A 22,179-nucleotide genomic window follows, 5' to 3' on the forward strand; every position below is an offset into this window, starting at 1 on the left:
TGCATTACTGATAAATACTGACCCACAGAGTCCGTTACTGATAGATACTGACCCACAGAGTCCGTTACTGATAGATACTGACCCACAGAGTCTGCTACTGATAGATACTGACCCACAGAGCCCGTTACTGATAGATACTGACCCACAGAGTCTGTTACTGATAGATACTGACCCACAGAGTGCGTTACTGATAGATACTGACCCACAGAGTCTGTTACTGATAGATACTGACCCACAGAGCCCGTTACTGATAGATACTGACCTACAGAGTCCGTTACTGATAGACACTGACCCATAGAGTGCGTTACAGATAGATACTGACCCACAGAGAGCGTTACAGATAGATACTGACCCACAGAGCCCGTTACTGATAGATACTGACCCACAGAGTCTGTTACTGATAGATACTGACCCACAGAGTCTGTTACTGATAGATACTGACCCACAGAGTGCATTACTGATAAATAGTGACTCACAGAGTCCGTTACTGATAGATACTGACCCACAGAGTCTGTTACTGATAGATACTGACCCACAGAGTCTGTTACTGATAGATACTGACCCACAGAGCCCGTTACTGATAGATACTGACCCACAGAGTCTGTTACTGATAGATACTGACCCACAGAGTCCGTTACTGATAGATACTGACCCACAGAGTGCATTACTGATAAATACTGACCCACAGAGTCCGTTACTGATAGATACTGACCCACAGAGTCCGTTACTGATAGATACTGACCCACAGAGTCTGTTACTGATAGATACTGACCCACAGAGCCCGTTACTGATAGATACTGACCCACAGAGTCTGTTACTGATAGATACTGACCCACAGAGTCCGTTACTAATAGATACTGACCCACAGAGTCCGTTACTGATAGATACTGACCCACAGAGTCTGTTACTGATAGATACTGACCCACAGAGTCCGTTACTGATAGATACTGACCACAGAGTCTGTTACTGATAGATACTGACCCACAGAGTGCGTTACAGATAGATGCTGACCCACAGAGTCCGTTACTGATAGATACTGACCCACAGAGTATGTTACTGATAGATACTGACCCACAGAGCCTGTTACTGATAGATACTGACCCACAGAGTCTGTTACTGATAGATACTGACCCACAGTGAGCGTTACTGATAGATACTGACCCACAGAGTCCGTTACTGAGAGATACTGACCCACAGAGTCTGTTACAGATAGATACTGACCCACAGAGTCCGTTACTGATAGATATTGACCCACAGAGTGCGTTACTGATAGATACTGACCCACAGAGTCTGTTACTGATAGATACTGATCCACAGAGTGCGTTACTGATCGATACTGACCCACAGAGCCCGTTACTGATAGATACTGACCCACAGAGTCTGTTACTGATAGATACTGACCCACAGAGTGCGTAACTGATAGATACAGACCCACAGAGTGCGTTACTGATCGATACTGACCCACAGAGTCTGTTACTGATAGATACTGACCCACAGAGTCTGTTACTGATAGATACTGACCCACAGAGCCTGTAACTGATAGATACTGACCCACAGAGTGCGTTACTAATAGAAGCTGACCCACAGAGTCTGTTACTGATAGATACTGACCCACAGAGCCCGTTACTGATAGATACTGACCCACAGAGTCTGTTACTGATAGATACTGACCCACAGAGTCTGTTACTGATAGATACTGACCCACAGAGTGCGTTACTGATAGATACTGACCCACAGAGTCTGTTACTGATAGATACTGACCCACAGAGTGCGTTACTGATCGATACTGACCCACAGAGCCCGTTACTGATAGATACTGACCCACAGAGCCCGTTACTGATAGATACTGACCCACCGAGCCCGTTACTGATGGATACTGACCCACAGAGTCTGTTACTGATAGATACTGACCCACAGAGCCCGTTACTGATAGATACTGACCCACAGAGTCTGTTACTGATAGATACTGACCCACAGAGCCCGTTACTGATAGATACTGACCCACAGAGTCTGTTACTGATAGATACTGACCCACAGAGCCTGTTACTGATAGATACTGACCCACAGAGTGTGTTACTGATAGATACAGACCCACAGAGCCCGTTACTGATAGATACTGACCCACAGCCTCTGTTACTGATAGATACTGACCCACAGAGCCCATTACTGATAGATACTGACCCACAGAGTCTGTTACTGATAGATACTGACTCACAGAGTCTGTTACTGATAGATACTGACCCACAGAGTCTGTTACTGATAGATACTGACCCACAGAGTCTGTTACTGATAGATACTGACCCACAGAGTGCGTTACTGATAGATACTGACCCACAGAGTCTGTTACTGATAGATACTGACCCACAGAGTGCGTTACTGATAGATACTGACCCACAGAGTGTGTTACTCATAGATACTGACCCACAGAGTCCGTTACTGATAGATACTGACTCACAGAGTCTGTTACTGATAGATACTGACCCACAGAGTCTGTTACTGATAGATACTGACCCACAGAGTGCGTTACTGATAGATACTGACCCACAGAGTGTGTTACTGATAGATACTGACCCACAGAGTGTGTTACTTAAAGATATTGACCCACAGAGTGTGTTACTGATAGATACTGACCCACAGAGTGTGTTACTGATAGATACTGACCCACAGAGTCCGTTACTGATAGATACTGACCCACAGAGTCCGTTACTGATAGATACTGACCCACAGAGCCCGTTACTGATAGATACTGACCCACAGAGTGCGTTACTGATAGATACTGACCCACAGAGCCCGTTACTGATAGATACTGACCCACAGAGCCCGTTACTGATAGATACTGACCCACAGAGCCCGTTACTGATGGATACTGACCCACAGAGTCTGTTACTGATAGATACTGACCCACAGAGCCCGTTACTGATAGATACTGACCCACAGAGTCTGTTACTGATAGATTCTGACCCACAGAGCCCGTTACTGATAGATACTGACCCACAGAGTCTGTTACTGATAGATACTGACCCACAGAGTCTGTTACTGATAGATACTGACCCACAGAGTGTGTTACTGATAGATACTGACCCACAGAGCCCGTTACTGATAGATACTGAGCCACAGCCTCTGTTACTGATAGATACTGACCCACAGAGTGTGTTACTGATAGATACTGACCCACAGAGTCTGTTACTGATAGATACTGACCCACAGTGAGCGTTACTGATAGATACTGACCCACAGAGTCCGTTACTGATAGATACTGACCCACAGAGTCTGTTACTGATAGATACTGACCCACAGCGACCGTTACTGATAGATACTGACCCACAGAGTGCGTTACTGATAGATACTGACCCACAGAGTCCGTTACTGATACATACTGACCCACAGAGACTGTTACTGATAGATACTGACCCACAGAGTCCGTTACTGATAGATCCTGACCCACAGAGACTGTTACTGATAGATACTGACCCACAGAGCCCGTTACTGATAGATACTGACCCACAGAGTCTGTTACTGATAGATACTGACCCACAGAGTCTGTTACTGATAGATACTGACCAACAGAGTCTGTTACTGATAGATACTGACCCACAGAGTCCGTTACTGATAGATACTGACCCACAGAGTCCGTTACTGATAGATACTGACCGACAGAGTCCGTTACTGATAGATACTGACCCACAGAGTCCGTTACTGATAGATACTGACCCACAGAGTCTGCTACTGATAGATACTGACCCACAGAGCCCGTTACTGATAGATACTGACCCACAGAGTCTGTTACTGATAGATACTGACCCACAGAGTGCGTTACTGATAGATACTGACCCACAGAGTCTGTTACTGATAGATACTGACCCACAGAGCCCGTTACTGATAGATACTGACCTACAGAGTCCGTTACTGATAGACACTGACCCATAGAGTGCGTTACAGATAGATACTGACCCACAGAGAGCGTTACAGATAGATACTGACCCACAGAGCCCGTTACTGATAGATACTGACCCACAGAGTCTGTTACTGATAGATACTGACCCACAGAGTCTGTTACTGATAGATACTGACCCACAGAGTGCATTACTGATAAATAGTGACCCACAGAGTCCGTTACTGATAGATACTGACCCACAGAGTCTGTTACTGATAGATACTGACCCACAGAGTCTGTTACTGATAGATACTGACCCACAGAGCCCGTTACTGATAGATACTGACCCACAGAGTCTGTTACTGATAGATACTGACCCACAGAGTCCGTTACTGATAGATACTGACCCACAGAGTGCATTACTGATAAATACTGACCCACAGAGTCCGTTACTGATAGATACTGACCCACAGAGTCCGTTACTGATAGATACTGACCCACAGAGTCTGTTACTGATAGATACTGACCCACAGAGCCCGTTACTGATAGATACTGACCCACAGAGTCTGTTACTGATAGATACTGATCCACAGAGTCCGTTACTAATAGATACTGACCCACAGAGTCCGTTACTGATAGATACTGACCCACAGAGTCTGTTACTGATAGATACTGACCCACAGAGTCTGTTACTGATAGATACTGACCCACAGAGTCCGTTACTGATAGATACTGACCCACAGAGTGCATTACTGATAAATACTGACCCACAGAGTCCGTTACTGATAGATACTGACCCACAGAGTCCGTTACTGATAGATACTGACCCACAGAGTCTGTTACTGATAGATACTGACCCACAGAGCCCGTTACTGATAGATACTGACCCACAGAGTCTGTTACTGATAGATACTGACCCACAGAGTCCGTTACTAATAGATACTGACCCACAGAGTCCGTTACTGATAGATACTGACCCACAGAGCCCGTTACTGATAGATACTGACCCACAGAGTCTGTTACTGATAGATACTGACCCACAGAGTCCGTTACTAATAGATACTGACCCACAGAGTCCGTTACTGATAGATACTGACCCACAGAGTCCGTTACTAATAGATACTGACCCACAGAGCCCGTTACTGATAGATACTGACCCACAGAGTGCGTTACTGATAGATACTGACCCACAGAGCCCGTTGCTGATAGATACTGACCCACAGAGCCCGTTACTGATAGATACTGACCCACAGAGCCCGTTACTGATGGATACTGACCCACAGAGTCTGTTACTGATAGATACTGACCCACAGAGTCTGTTACTGATAGATACTGACCCACAGAGTCCGTTACTGATAGATACTGACTCACAGAGTCCATTACTGATAGATACTGACCCACAGAGTCGGTTACTGATAGATACTGACCCACAGAGCCCGTTACTGATAGATACTGACTCACAAAGTCCGTTACTGATATATACTGACCCACAGAGTCTGTTACTGATAGATACTGACCCACAGAGTCTGTTACTGATACATACTGACCCACAGAGCCCGTTACTGATAGATACTGACCCACAGAGTGTGTTACTGATAGATACTGACCCACAGAGTGTGTTACTGATAGATACTGACCCACAGAGTCCGTTACTGATAGATACTGACCCACAGAGCCCGTTACTGATAGATACTGACCCACAGAGTCTGTTACTGATAGATACTGACCCACAGAGTCCGTTACTAATAGATACTGACCCACAGAGTCCGTTACTGATAGATACTGACCCACAGAGTCCGTTACTAATAGATACTGACCCACAGAGCCCGTTACTGATAGATACTGACCCACAGAGTGCGTTACTGATAGATACTGACCCACAGAGCCCGTTGCTGATAGATACTGACCCACAGAGCCCGTTACTGATAGATACTGACCCACAGAGCCCGTTACTGATGGATACTGACCCACAGAGTCTGTTACTGATAGATACTGACCCACAGAGTCTGTTACTGATAGATACTGACCCACAGAGTCCGTTACTGATAGATACTGACCCACAGAGTCCGTTACTGATAGATACTGACTCACAGAGTCCATTACTGATAGATACTGACCCACAGAGTTTGTTACTGATAGATACTGACCCACAGAGCCCGTTACTGATAGATACTGACTCACAAAGTCCGTTACTGATATATACTGACCCACAGAGTCTGTTACTGATAGATACTGACCCACAGAGTCTGTTACTGATACATACTGACCCACAGAGCCCGTTACTGATAGATACTGACCCACAGAGTGTGTTACTGATAGATACTGACCCACAGAGTGTGTTACTGATAGATACTGACCCACAGAGTCCGTTACTGATAGATACTGACCCACAGAGTCTGTTACTGATAGATACTGACCCACAGAGCATGTTACTGATAGATACTGACCCACAGAGTCTGTTACTGATAGATACTGACCCACAGTGAGCGTTACTGATAGATACTGACCCACAGAGTCCGTTACTGATAGATACTGACCCACAGAGTCTGTTACTGATAGATACTGACCCACAGAGTCCGTTACTGATAGATATTGACCCACAGAGTGCGTTACTGATAGATACTGACCCACAGAGTCTGTTACTGATAGATACTGACCCACAGAGTGCGTTACTGATCGATACTGACCCACAGAGCCCGTTACTGATAGATACTGACCCACAGAGTCCGTTACTGATAGATACTGACCCACAGAGTGCGTAACTGATAGATACTGACCCACAGAGTGCGTTACTGATCGATACTGACCCACAGAGCCCGTTACCGATAGATACTGACCCACAGAGTCTGTTACTGATAGATACTGACCCACAGAGCCTGTAACTGATAGATACTGACCCACAGAGTGCGTTACTAATAGAGGCTGACCCACAGAGTCTGTTACTGATAGATACTGACCCACAGAGCCCGTTACTGATAGATACTGACCCACAGAGCCTGTTACTGATAGATACTGACCCACAGAGTCTGTTACTGATAGATACTGACCTACAGAGTCTGTTACTGATAGATACTGACCCACAGAGTGCGTTACAGATAGATACTGAGCCACAGAGTCTGTTACTGATAGCTACTGACCCACAGAGTCCGTTACTGATAGATACTGACCCACAGAGCCCGTTACTGATAGATACTGACCCACAGAGCCCGTTACTGATAGATACTGACCCACAGAGTGCGTTACTGATAGATACTGACCCACAGAGCCCGTTACTGATAGATACTGACCCACAGAGCCCGTTATTGATAGATACTGACCCACAGAGCCCGTTACTGATGGATACTGACCCACAGAGTCTGTTACTGATAGATACTGACCCACAGAGCCCGTTACTGATAGGTACTGACCCACAGAGCCCATTACTGATAGATACTGACCCACAGAGTCTGTTACTGATAGATACTGACCCACAGAGCCCGTTACTGATAGATACTGACCCACAGAGCCCATTACTGATAGATACTGACCCACAGAGCCCGTTACTGATAGATGCTGACCCACAGAGTCTGTTACTGATAGATACTGACCCACAGAGTGTGTTACTGATAGATACTGACCCACAGAGTCCGTTACTGATAGATACTGACCCACAGAGTCTGTTACTGATAGATACTGACCCACAGAGCCTGTTACTGATAGATACTGACCCACAGAGTCTGTTACTGATAGATACTGACCCACAGAGTCTGTTACTGATAGACACTGACCCACAGAGTCCGTTACTGATAGATACTGACTCACAGTGAGCGTTACTGATAGATACTGACCCACAGAGTCCGTTACTGATAGATACTGACCCACAGAGTCTGTTACTGATAGATACTGACCCACAGAGTCCGTTACTGATAGATATTGACCCACAGAGTGCGTTACTGATAGATACTGACCCACAGAGTCTGTTACTGATAGATACTGACCCACAGAGTGCGTTACTGATAGATACTGACCCACAGTGAGCGTTACTGATAGATACTGACCCACAGAGTCCGTTACTGATAGATACTGACCCACAGAGTCTGTTACTGATAGATACTGACCCACAGAGTCCGTTACTGATAGATATTGACCCACAGAGTGCGTTACTGATAGATACTGACCCACAGAGTCTGTTACTGATAGATACTGACCCACAGAGTGCGTTACTGATCGATACTGACCCACAGAGCCCGTTACTGATAGATACTGACCCACAGAGTCCGTTACTGATAGATACTGACCCACAGAGTGCGTAACTGATAGATACTGACCCACAGAGTGCGTTACTGATCGATACTGACCCACAGAGCCCGTTACCGATAGATACTGACCCACAGAGTCTGTTACTGATAGATACTGACCCACAGAGCCTGTAACTGATAGATACTGACCCACAGAGTGCGTTACTAATAGAGGCTGACCCACAGAGTCTGTTACTGATAGATACTGACTCACAGAGCCCGTTACTGATAGATACTGACCCACAGAGCCTGTTACTGATAGATACTGACCCACAGAGTCTGTGACTGATAGATACTGACCCACAGAGTCTGTTACTGATAGATACTGACCCACAGAGTGCGTTACAGATAGATACTGAGCCACAGAGTCTGTTACTGATAGATACTGACCCACAGAGTCCGTTACTGATAGATACTGACCCACAGAGCCCGTTACTGATAGATACTGACCCACAGAGCCCGTTACTGATAGATACTGACCCACAGAGTGCGTTCCTGATAGATACTGACCCACAGAGCCCGTTACTGATAGATACTGACCCACAGAGCCCGTTACTGATAGATACTGACCCACAGAGCCCGTTACTGATGGATACTGACCCACAGAGTCTGTTACTGATAGATACTGACCCACAGAGCCCGTTACTGATGGATACTGACCCACAGAGTCTGTTACTGATAGATACTGACCCACAGAGCCCATTACTGATAGATACTGACCCACAGAGTCTGTTACTGATAGATACTGACCCACAGAGTCCGTTACTGATAGATACTGACCCACAGAGTACGTTACTGATAGATACTGACCCACAGAGCCCGTTACTGATAGATACTGACCCACAGAGTCTGTTACTGATAGATACTGACCCACAGAGTCTGTTACTGATAGATACTGACCCACAGAGTCTGTTACTGATAGATACTGACCCACAGAGCCCGTTACTGATAGATACTGACCCACAGAGTCTGTTGCTGATAGATACTGACCCACAGAGTCCGTTACTGATAGATACTGAGCCACAGCCTCTGTTACTGATAGATACTGACCCACAGAGTCTGTTACTGATAGATACTAACCCACAGAGTCCGTTACTGATAGATACTGACCCACAGAGTGCGTTACTGATAGATACTGACTCACAGAGTCCGTTACTGATAGACACTGACTCACAGGGTCTGTTACTGATAGATACTATCTCACAGAGTCCGTTACTGATAGACACTGACTCACAGAGTCTGTTACTGATAGATACTGACCCACAGAGTCCGTTACAGATAGATACTGACTCACAGAGTCCGTTACTGATATATACTGACCCACAGAGTCTGTAACTGATAGATACTGACCCACAGAGTCTGTTACTGATAGATACTGACCCACAGAGTCCGTTACTGATAGATACTGACTCACAGAGTCCGTTACTGATAGACACTGACTCACAGAGTCTGTTACTGATAGATACTGACCCACAGAGCCCGTTACTGATAGATACTGACCCACAGAGTCCGCTACTGATAGATACTGACCCACAGAGCCTGTTACTGATAGATGCTGACCCACAGAGTCTGTTACTGATAGACACTGACTCACAGAGTCTGTTACTGATAGATACTGACCCACAGAGTCCGTTACTGATATATACTGACCCACAGAGTCTGTTACTGATAGATGCTGACCCACAGAGTCTGTTACTGATAGATACTGACCCACAGAGTCCGTTACTGATAGATACTGACCACAGAGTCTGTTACTGATAGATACTGACCCACAGAGTGCGTTACAGATAGATGCTGACCCACAGAGTCCGTTACTGATAGATACTGACCCACAGAGTCTGTTACTGATAGATACTGACCCACAGAGCCTGTTACTGATAGATACTGACCCACAGAGTCTGTTACTGATAGATACTGACCCACAGTGAGCGTTACTGATAGATACTGACCCACAGAGTCCGTTACTGAGAGATACTGACCCACAGAGTCTGTTACAGATAGATACTGACCCACAGAGTCCGTTACTGATAGATATTGACCCACAGAGTGCGTTACTGATAGATACTGACCCACAGAGTCTGTTACTGATAGATACTGACCCACAGAGTGCGTTACTGATCGATACTGACCCACAGAGCCCGTTACTGATAGATACTGACCCACAGAGTTCGTTACTGATAGATACTGACCCACAGAGTGCGTAACTGATAGATACAGACCCACAGAGTGCGTTACTGATCGATACTGACCCACAGAGTCTGTTACTGATAGATAGTGACCCACAGAGTCTGTTACTGATAGATACTGACCCACAGAGCCTGTAACTGATAGATACTGACCCACAGAGTGCGTTACTAATAGAGGCTGACCCACAGAGTCTGTTACTGATAGATACTGACCCACAGAGCCCGTTACTGATAGATACTGACCCACAGAGTCTGTTACTGATAGATACTGACCCACAGAGTCTGTTACTGATAGATACTGACCCACAGAGTGCGTTACTGATAGATACTGACCCACAGAGTCTGTTACTGATAGATACTGACCCACAGAGTGCGTTACTGATCGATACTGACCCACAGAGCCCGTTACTGATAGATACTGACCCACAGAGCCCGTTACTGATAGATACTGACCCACAGAGCCCGTTACTGATGGATACTGACCCACAGAGTCTGTTACTGATAGATACTGACCCACAGAGCCCGTTACTGATAGATACTGACCCACAGAGTCTGTTACTGATAGATACTGACCCACAGAGCCCGTTACTGATAGATACTGACCCACAGAGTCTGTTACTGATAGATACTGACCCACAGAGCCTGTTACTGATAGATACTGACCCACAGAGTGTGTTACTGATAGATACTGACCCACAGAGCCCGTTACTGATAGATACTGACCCACAGCCTCTGTTACTGATAGATACTGACCCACAGAGCCCATTACTGATAGATACTGACCCACAGAGTCTGTTACTGATAGATACTGACTCACAGAGTCTGTTACTGATAGATACTGACCCACAGAGTCTGTTACTGATAGATACTGACCCACAGAGTCTGTTACTGATAGATACTGACCCACAGAGTGCGTTACTGATAGATACTGACCCACAGAGTCTGTTCCTGATAGATACTGACCCACAGAGTGCGTTACTGATAGATACTGACCCACAGAGTCTGTTACTGATAGATACTGACCCACAGAGTCCGTTACTGATAGATACTGACTCACAGAGTCTGTTACTGATAGATACTGACCCACAGAGTCTGTTACTGATAGATACTGACCCACAGAGTGCGTTACTGATAGATACTGACCCACAGAGTGTGTTACTGATAGATACTGACCCACAGAGTGTGTTACTTAAAGATACTGACTCACAGAGTCTGTTACTGATAGATACTGACTCACAGAGTCTGTTACTGATAGATACTGACCCACAGAGTCTGTTACTGATAGATACTGACCCACAGAGTCTGTTACTGATAGATACTGACCCACAGAGTGCGTTACTGATAGATACTGACCCACAGAGTGTGTTACTGATAGATACTGACCCACAGAGTCTGTTACTGATAGATACTGACCCACAGTGAGCGTTACTGATAGATACTGACCCACAGAGTCCGTTACTGATAGATACTGACCCACAGAGTCTGTTACTGATAGAAACTGACCCACAGAGACCGTTACTGATAGATACTGACCCACAGAGTGCGTTACTGATAGATACTGACCCACAGAGTCCGTTACTGATAGATACTGACCCACAGAGTCTGTTACTGATAGATACTGACCCACAGAGTCCGTTACTGATAGATACTGACCCACAGAGACTGTTACTGATAGATACTGACCCACAGAGCCCGTTACTGATAGATACTGACCCACAGAGTCTGTTACTGATAGATATTGACCCAGAGAGTGCGTTACTGACAGATACTGACTCACAGAGTCTGTTACTGATAGATACTGACCCACAGAGTCTGTTACTGATAGATACTGACCCACAGAGTCCGTTACTGATAGATACTGACCCACAGAGACTGTTACTGATAGATACTGACCCACAGAGTCCGTTACTGATAGATACTGACCCACAGAGTCTGTTACTGATAGATACTGACCCACAGAGTCTGTTACTGATAGATACTGACCCACAGAGTCTGTTACTGATAGATACTGACCCACAGAGTCCGTTACTGATAGATACTGACCCACAGAGACTGTTACTGATAGATACTGACCCACAGAGTCCGTTACTGATAGATACTGACCCACAGAGCCCGTTGCTGATAGATACTGACCCACAGAGTCTGTTACTGATAGGTACTGACCCACAGAGTGCGTTACAGATAGATACTGACCCACAGAGTGCGTTACTGATAGATACTGACCCACAGAGTGTGTTACTGATAGATACTGACCCACAGAGCCCGTTAGTGTTTGATACTGACCCACAGCCTCTGTTACTGATAGATACTGACCCACAGAGCCCATTACTGATAGATACTGACCCACAGAGTCTGTTACTGATAGATACTGACCCACAGAGTCTGTTACTGATAGATACTGACCCACAGAGTCTGTTACTGATAGATACTGACCCACAGAGTGCGTTACTGATAGATACTGACCCACAGAGTCTGTTACTGATAGATACTGACCCACAGAGTGCGTTACTGATAGATACTGACCCACAGAGTGTGTTACTGATAGATACTGACCCACAGAGTCCGTTACTGATAGATACTGACTCACAGAGTCTGTTACTGATAGATACTGACCCACAGAGTCTGTTACTGATAGATACTGACCCACAGAGTCTGTTACTGATAGATACTGACCCACAGAGTGCGTTACTGATAGATACTGACCCACAGAGTGTGTTACTGATAGATACTGACCCACAGAGTGTGTTACTTATAGATACTGACTCACAGAGTCTGTTACTGATAGATACTGACTCACAGAGTCTGTTACTGATAGATACTGACCCACAGAGTCTGTTACTGATAGATACTGACCCACAGAGTCTGTTACTGATAGATACTGACCCACAGAGTGCGTTACTGATAGATACTGACCCACAGAGTGTGTTACTGATAGATACTGACCCACAGAGTCTGTTACTGATAGATACTGACCCACAGTGAGCGTTACTGATAGATACTGACCCACAGAGTCCGTTACTGATAGATACTGACCCACAGAGTCTGTTACTGATAGAAACTGACCCACAGAGACCGTTACTGATAGATACTGACCCACAGAGTGCGTTACTGATAGATACTGACCCACAGAGTCCGTTACTGATAGATACTGACCCACAGAGTCTGTTACTGATAGATACTGACCCACAGAGTCCGTTACTGATAGATACTGACCCACAGAGACTGTTACTGATAGGTACTGACCCACAGAGCCCGTTACTGATAGATACTGACCCACAGAGTCTGTTACTGATAGATATTGACCCAGAGAGTGCATTACTGACAGATACTGACACACAGAGTCTGTTACTGATAGATACTGACCCACAGAGTCTGTTACTGATAGATACTGACCCACAGAGTCCGTTACTGATAGATACTGACCCACAGAGACTGTTACTGATAGATACTGACCCACAGAGGCCGTTACTGATAGATACTGACCCACAGAGTCTGTTACTGATAGATACTGACCCACAGAGTCTGTTACTGATAGATACTGACCCACAGAGTCTGTTACTGATAGATACTGACCCACCGAGTCCGTTACTGATAGATACTGACCCACAGAGACTGTTACTGATAGATACTGACCCACAGAGTCCGTTACTGATAGATACTGACCCACAGAGCCCGTTGCTGATAGATACTGACCCACAGAGTCTGTTACTGATAGGTACTGACCCACAGAGTGCGTTACAGATAGATACTGACCCACAGAGTGCGTTACTGATAGATACTGACCCACAGAGTCTGTTACTGATAGATACTGACCCACAGAGCCCGTTACTGATAGATACTGACCAACAGAGCCCGTTACTGATAGATACTGACCCACAGAGCCCGTTACTGATAGATACTGACCCACATAGTCTGTTTCTGATAGATACGGACCCACAGAGTCTTTTACTGATAGATACTGACCCACAGAGCCCATTTCTGATAGATACTGACCCACAGAGTCTGTTACTGATAGATACTGACCCACATAGCCCGTTACTGATAGATACTGACCCACATAGTCTGTTTCTGATAGATACGGACCCACAGAGTCTGTTACTGATAGATACTGACCCACAGAGTGTATTACTGATAGATACTTACCCACAGAGCCCGTTACTGATAGATACTGAGCCACAGCATCTGTTACTGATAGATACTGACCCACAGAGTGTGTTACTGATAGATACTGACCCACTGTGTGTGTTACTGATAGGTACGGACCCACAGAGTCTGTTACTGATAGATACTGACCCACAGAGTCTGTTACTGAAAGATACTGACCCACAGAGTCTGTTACTGATAGATACTGACTCACAGAGTCCGTTACTGATAGATACTGACCCACAGAGCCCGTTACTGATAGATACTGACCCACAGAGTCTGTTACTGATAGATACTGACTCACAGAGTCCGTTACTGATAGATACTGAGCCACAGAGTGCGTTACTGATAGACACAGACTCACAGAGTCCGTTACTGATAGATACTGACCCACAGAGTGCGTTACTGATAGATACTGAGCCACAGTGTGTCTTACTGATAGATACTGACCCACAGAGTCTGTTACTGATAGATACTGACCCACATAGTCTGTTACTGAAAGATACTGACCCACAGAGTCTGTTACTGATAGATACTGACCCACAGAGTCTGTTACTGATAGATACTGACCCACAGAGTGCGTTACTGATAGATACTGACCCATAGAGTCTGTTACTGATAGATACTGACCCACAGAGTCCGTTACTGATAGATACTGACTCACAGAGTCTGTTACTGATAGATACTGACCCACAGAGTCTGTTACTGATAGATACTGACCCACAGAGTCTGTTACTGATAGATACTGACCCACAGAGTGCGTTACTGATAGATACTGACCCACAGAGTCCGTTACTGATAGATACTGAGCCACAGAGTGTGTTACTGATAGATACTGACCCACAGAGTGTGTTACTTATAGATACTGACTCACAGAGTCTGTTACTGATAGATACTGACTCACAGAGTCTGTTACTGATAGATACTGACCCACAGAGTCTGTTACTGATAGATACTGACCCACAGAGTCTGTTACTGATAGATACTGACCCACAGAGTGCGTTACTGATAGATACTGACCCACAGAGTGTGTTACTGATAGATACTGACCCACAGAGTCTGTTACTGATAGATACTGACCCACAGTGAGCGTTACTGATAGATACTGACCCACAGAGTCCGTTACTGATAGATACTGACCCACAGAGTCTGTTACTGATTGAAACTGACCCACAGAGACCGTTACTGATAGATACTGACCCACAGAGTGCGTTACTGATAGATACTGACCCACAGAGTCCGTTACTGATAGATACTGACCCACAGAGTCTGTTACTGATAGATACTGACCCACAGAGTCCGTTACTGATAGATACTGACCCACAGAGACTGTTACTGATAGATACTGACCCACAGAGCCCGTTACTGATAGATACTGACCCACAGAGTCTGTTACTTATAGATATTGACCCAGAGAGTGCGTTACTGACAGATACTGACTCACAGAGTCTGTTACTGATAGCTACTGACCCACAGAGTCTGTTACTGATAGATACTGACCCACAGAGTCCGTTACTGATAGATACTGACCCACAGAGACTGTTACTGATAGATACTGACCCACAGAGTCCGTTACTGATAGATACTGACCCACAGAGCCCGTTGCTGATAGATACTGACCCACAGAGTCTGTTACTGATAGGTACTGACCCACAGAGTGCGTTACAGATAGATACTGACCCACAGAGTGCGTTACTGATAGATACTGACCCACAGAGTCTGTTACTGATAGATACTGACCCACAGAGCCCGTTACTGATAGATACTGACCAACAGAGCCCGTTACTGATAGATACTGACCCACAGAGCCCGTTACTGATAGATACTGACCCACATAGTCTGTTTCTGACAGATACGGACCCACAGAGTCTTTTACTGATAGATACTGACCCACAGAGCCCATTACTGATAGATACTGACCCACAGAGTCTGTTACTGATAGATACTGACCCACATAGCCCGTTACTGATAGATACTGACCCACATAGTCTGTTTCTGATAGATACGGACCCACAGAGTCTGTTACTGATAGATACTGACCCACAGAGTGTATTACTGATAGATACTGACCCACAGAGCCCGTTACTGATAGATACTGAGCCACAGCATCTGTTACTGATAGATACTGACCCACAGAGTGTGTTACTGATAGATACTGACCCACTGTGTGTGTTACTGATAGGTACGGACCCACAGAGTCTGTTACTGATAGATACTGACCCACAGAGTCTGTTACTTAAAGATACTGACCCACAGAGTCTGTTACTGATAGATCCTGACTCACAGAGTCCGTTACTGATAGATACTGACCCACAGAGCCCGTTACTGATAGATACTGACCCACAGAGTCTGTTACTGATAGATACTGACTCACAGAGTCCGTTACTGATAGATACTGAGCCACAGAGTGCGTTACTGATAGACACAGACTCACAGAGTCCGTTACTGATAGATACTGACCCACAGAGTGCGTTACTGATAGATACTGAGCCACAGTGTGTCTTACTGATAGATACTGACCCACAGAGTCTGTTACTGATAGATACTGACCCACATAGTCTGTTACTGAAAGATACTGACCCACAGAGTCTGTTACTGATAGATACTGACCCACAGAGTCTGTTACTGATAGATACTGACTCACAGAGTCCGTTACTGATAGATACTGACTCACAGAGTCTGTTACTGATAGATACTGACCCACATAGTCTGTTACTGAAAGATACTGACCCACAGAGTCTGTTACTGATAGATACTGACCCACAGAGACTGTTACTGATAGATACTGCCCCACAGAGTCTGTTAATGATAGATACTGACTCACAGAGTCTGTTACTGATAGATACTGACCCACAGAGTCTGTTACTGATAGATACTGACTCACAGAGTCCGTTACTGATAGATACTGACTCACAGAGTCCGTTACTGATAGATACTGACCCACAGAGTGCGTTACTGATAGATACTGACTCACAGAGTCCGTTACTGTTAGATACTGACCCACAGAGCACGTTACTGATAGATACTGGCCCACAGAGTCTGTTACTGTTAGATACTGACCCAGAGTCCGTTACTGATAGATATTGACCCACAGAGACTGTTACTGATAGATACTGACTCACAGAGTCCGTTACTGATAAATACTGACCCACAGAGCCCGTTACTGATAGGTATTAACCCACAGAGACTGTTACTGATAGATACTGACCCACAGAGTCTGTTACTGATAGATACTGATCCACAGAGTCTGTTACTGATAGATACTGACTGACACAGTCCGTTACTGATAGATACTGAAGCACAGAATCTGTTACTGATAGACACTGACCCACAGAGCCCGTTACTAATAGATACTGACCCACAGTGTCCCTTACTGATCGATAATGACCCACAGAGTCCGTTACTGATAGATACGGACCCATAGAGTGCGTTACTGATAGATACTGACCCACAGAGTCCGTTACTGATAGATACTGAGCCACAGAGTCTGTTACTGATAGGTACTGACCCACAGAGTCCTTTACTGATAGATACTGACCCACAGAGTCTGTTACTGATAGATACTGACCCACAGAGTCTGTTACTGATAGATACTGACCCACAGAGTGCGTTACTGATAGATACTGACCCACAGAGTGCGTTACTGATAGATACTGACCCACAGAGTACGTTACTGATAGATACTGACCCACAGAGTCTGGCACTGATAGATACTGACCCACAGAGCCTGTTACTGATAGATACTGATCCACAGAGTCTGTTACTGATAGATACTGACCCACAGAGCCTGTTACTGATAGATACTGACCCACAGAGTCTGTTACTGATAGATACTGACCCACAGAGCCCGTTACTGATAGATACTGACCCACAGAGTCTGTTACTGATAGATACTGACCCAGAGAGTGCGTTACAGATAGATACTGACCCACAGAGTCTGTTACTGATAGATGCTGACCCACAGAGTCCGTTACTGATAGATACTGACCCACAGAGTCTGTTACTGATAGATACTGACCCACAGAGCCCGTTACTGATAGATACTGACCCACAGAGTCTGGTACTCATAGATACTGACCCACAGAGCCCGTTACTGATAGATACTGACCCACAGAGTCCGTTACTGATAGATACTGACCCACAGAGTCTGTTACTGATAGATACTGACCCACAGAGTGCGTTACAGATAGATACTGACCCACAGAGTGCGTTACTGATAGATACTGACCCACAGAGTCCGTTACTGATAGATACTGACCCACAGAGTCTGTTACTGATAGATACTGACCCACAGAGTGCGTTACAGATAGATACTGACCCACAGAGTCTGTTACTGATAGATACTGACCCACAGAGCCCGTTACTGATAGATACTGACCCACAGAGTCTGTTACTGATAGATACTGACCCACAGAGCCCATTACTGATAGATACTGACCCACAGAGTCTGTTACTGATAGATACTGACCCACAGAGTCTGTTACTGATAGATACTGACCCACAGAGTCTGTTACTTTTAGATACTGACTCACAGAGTGCGTTACTGATAGATACTGAGCCACAGAGCCCGTTACTGATAAATACTGACCCACAGAGTCTGTTACTGATAGATACTGACCCACAGAGTCTGTTACTGATAGATACTGACCCACAGAGTGCGTTACAGATAGATACTGACCCACAGAGTGCGTTACTGATAGATACTGACCCACAGAGTGCGTTACAGATAGATACTGACCCACAGAGTCTGTTACTGATAGTTACTGACCCACAGAGTGCGTTACAGATAGATACTGACCCACAGAGTCTGTTACTGATAGATACTGACCCACAGAGCCCGTTACTGATAAATACTGACCCACAGAGTCTGTTACTGATAGATACTGACCCACAGAGTGCGTTACAGATAGATACTGACCCACAGAGTGCGTTACTGATAGATACTGACTCACAGAGCCCGTTACTGATAGATACTGACCCACAGAGTCTGTTACTGATAGGTACTGACCCACAGAGCCTGCTACTGATAGATACTGACCCACAGAGTCTGTTACTGATAGATACTGACCCACAGAGCCCGTTACTGATAGATACTGACCCACAGAGTCTGTTACTGATATATACTGACCCACAGAGCCCGTTACTGATAGATACTGACCCACAGAGTCTGTTACTGATAGATACTGACCCACAGAGTCTGTTACTGATAGATACTGACCCACAGAGTCTGTTACTGATAGATACTGACCCACAGAGCCCGTTACTGATAGATACTGAGCCACAGCGTCTGTTACTGATAGATACTGACCCACAGAGTGGGTTACTGATAGATACTGACCCACAGTGTGTGTTACTGATAGATACTGACCCACAGAGTGTGTTACTGATAGATACTGACCCACAGAGTCTGTTACTGAAATATACTGACCCACATAGTCTGTTACTGATAGATACTGACCCACAGAGTCTGTTACTGATAGATATTGACTCACAGAGTCCGTTACTGATAGATACTGACCCACAGAGTGCGTTACTGATAGATACTGACTCACAGAGTCCGTTACTGTTAGATACTGACCCACAGAGCACGTTACTGATAGATACTGACCCACAGAGTCTGTTACTGTTAGATACTGACCCAGAGTCCGTTACTGATAGATATTGACCCACAGAGACTGTTACTGATAGATACTGACTCACAGAGTCCGTTACTGATAAATACTGACCCACAGAGCCCGTTACTGATAGGTATTAACCCACAGAGACTGTTACTGATAGATACTGACCCACAGAGTCTGTTACTGATAGATACTGATCCACAGAGTCTGTTACTGCTAGATACTGACTGACAGAGTCCGTTACTGATAGATACTGAAGCACAGAATCTGTTACTGATAGACACTGACCCACAGAGCCCGTTACTAATAGATACTGACCCACAGTGTCCCTTACTGATCGATAATGACCCACAGAGTCCGTTACTGATAGATACGGACCCACAGAGTGCGTTACTGATAGATACTGACCCACAGAGTCCGTTACTGATAGATACTGAGCCACAGAGTCTGTTACTGATAGGTACTGACCCACAGAGTCCTTTACTGATAGATACTGACCCACAGAGTCTGTTACTGATAGATACTGACCCACAGAGTCTGTTACTGATAGATACTGACCCACAGAGTGCGTTACTGATAGATACTGACCCACAGAGTGCGTTACTGATAGATACTGACCCACAGAGTCTGTTACTGATAGATACTGACCCACAGAGCCCGTTACTGATAGATACTGACCCACAGAGTCTGTTACTGATAGATACTGACCCACAGAGCCCGTTACTGATAGATACTGACCCACAGAGTCTGGTACTCATAGATACTGACCCACAGAGCCCGTTACTGATAAATACTGACCCACAGAGTCCGTTACTGATAGATACTGACCCACAGAGTCTGTTACTGATAGATACTGACCCACAGAGTGCGTTACAGATAGATACTGACCCACAGAGTGCGTTACTGATAGATACTGACCCACAGAGTCCGTTACTGATAGATACTGACCCACAGAGTCTGTTACTGATAGATACTGACCCACAGAGTGCGTTACAGATAGATACTGACCCACAGAGTCCGTTACTGATAGATACTGACCCACAGAGCCCGTTACTGATAGATACTGACCCACAGAGCCCGTTACTGATGGATACTGACCCACAGAGTCTGTTACTGATAGATACTGACCCACAGAGCCCGTTACTGATAGATACTGACCCACAGAGTCTGTTACTGATAGATACTGACCCACAGAGCCCATTACTGATAGATACTGACCCACAGAGTCTGTTACTGATAGATACTGACCCACAGAGTCTGTTACTGATAGATACTGACCCACAGAGTCTGTTACTTTTAGATACCGACTCACAGAGTGCGTTACTGATAGATACAGAGCCACAGAGCCCGTTACTGATAAATACTGACCCACAGAGTCTGTTACTGATAGATACTGACCCACAGAGTCTGTTACTGATAGATACTGACCCACAGAGTGCGTTACAGATAGATACTGACCCACAGAGTGCGTTACTGATAGATACTGACCCACAGAGTGCGTTACAGATAGATACTGACCCACAGAGTCTGTTACTGATAGATACTGACCCACAGAGTGCGTTACAGATAGATACTGACCCACAGAGTCTGTTACTGATAGATACTGACCCACAGAGCCCGTTACTGATAAATACTGACCCACAGAGTCTGTTACTGATAGATACTGACCCACAGAGTGCGTTACAGATAGATACTGACCCACAGAGTGCGTTACTGATAGATACTGACTCACAGAGCCCGTTACTGATAGATACTGACCCACAGAGTCTGTTACTGATAGATACTGACCCACAGAGCCTGCTACTGATAGATACTGACCCACAGAGTCTGTTACTGATAGATACTGACCCACAGAGCCCGTTACTGATAGATACTGACCCACAGAGTCTGTTACTGATAGATACTGACCCACAGAGCCCGTTACTGATAGATACTGACCCACAGAGTCTGTTACTGATAGATACTGACCCACAGAGTCTGTTACTGATAGATACTGACCCACAGAGCCCGTTACTGATAGATACTGAGCCACAGCGTCTGTTACTGATAGATACTGACCCACAGAGTGGGTTACTGATAGA

The 22,179-nt window shown here is 45.4% G+C and overlaps 1 protein-coding gene across 1 annotated transcript in view; it reads left to right on the forward strand.

The window, feature by feature from the left end:
- LOC140404026 (ferritin, lower subunit-like) overlaps window positions 1-22,179 on the forward strand; it is a 133,319-nt gene that overhangs the window by 67,991 nt on the left and 43,149 nt on the right. The window lies entirely within an intron of this gene.

This window comes from Scyliorhinus torazame, chromosome 29 (genome assembly GCF_047496885.1).
Source record: "Scyliorhinus torazame isolate Kashiwa2021f chromosome 29, sScyTor2.1, whole genome shotgun sequence".
Taxonomy (NCBI): Eukaryota; Metazoa; Chordata; class Chondrichthyes; order Carcharhiniformes; family Scyliorhinidae; genus Scyliorhinus; species Scyliorhinus torazame.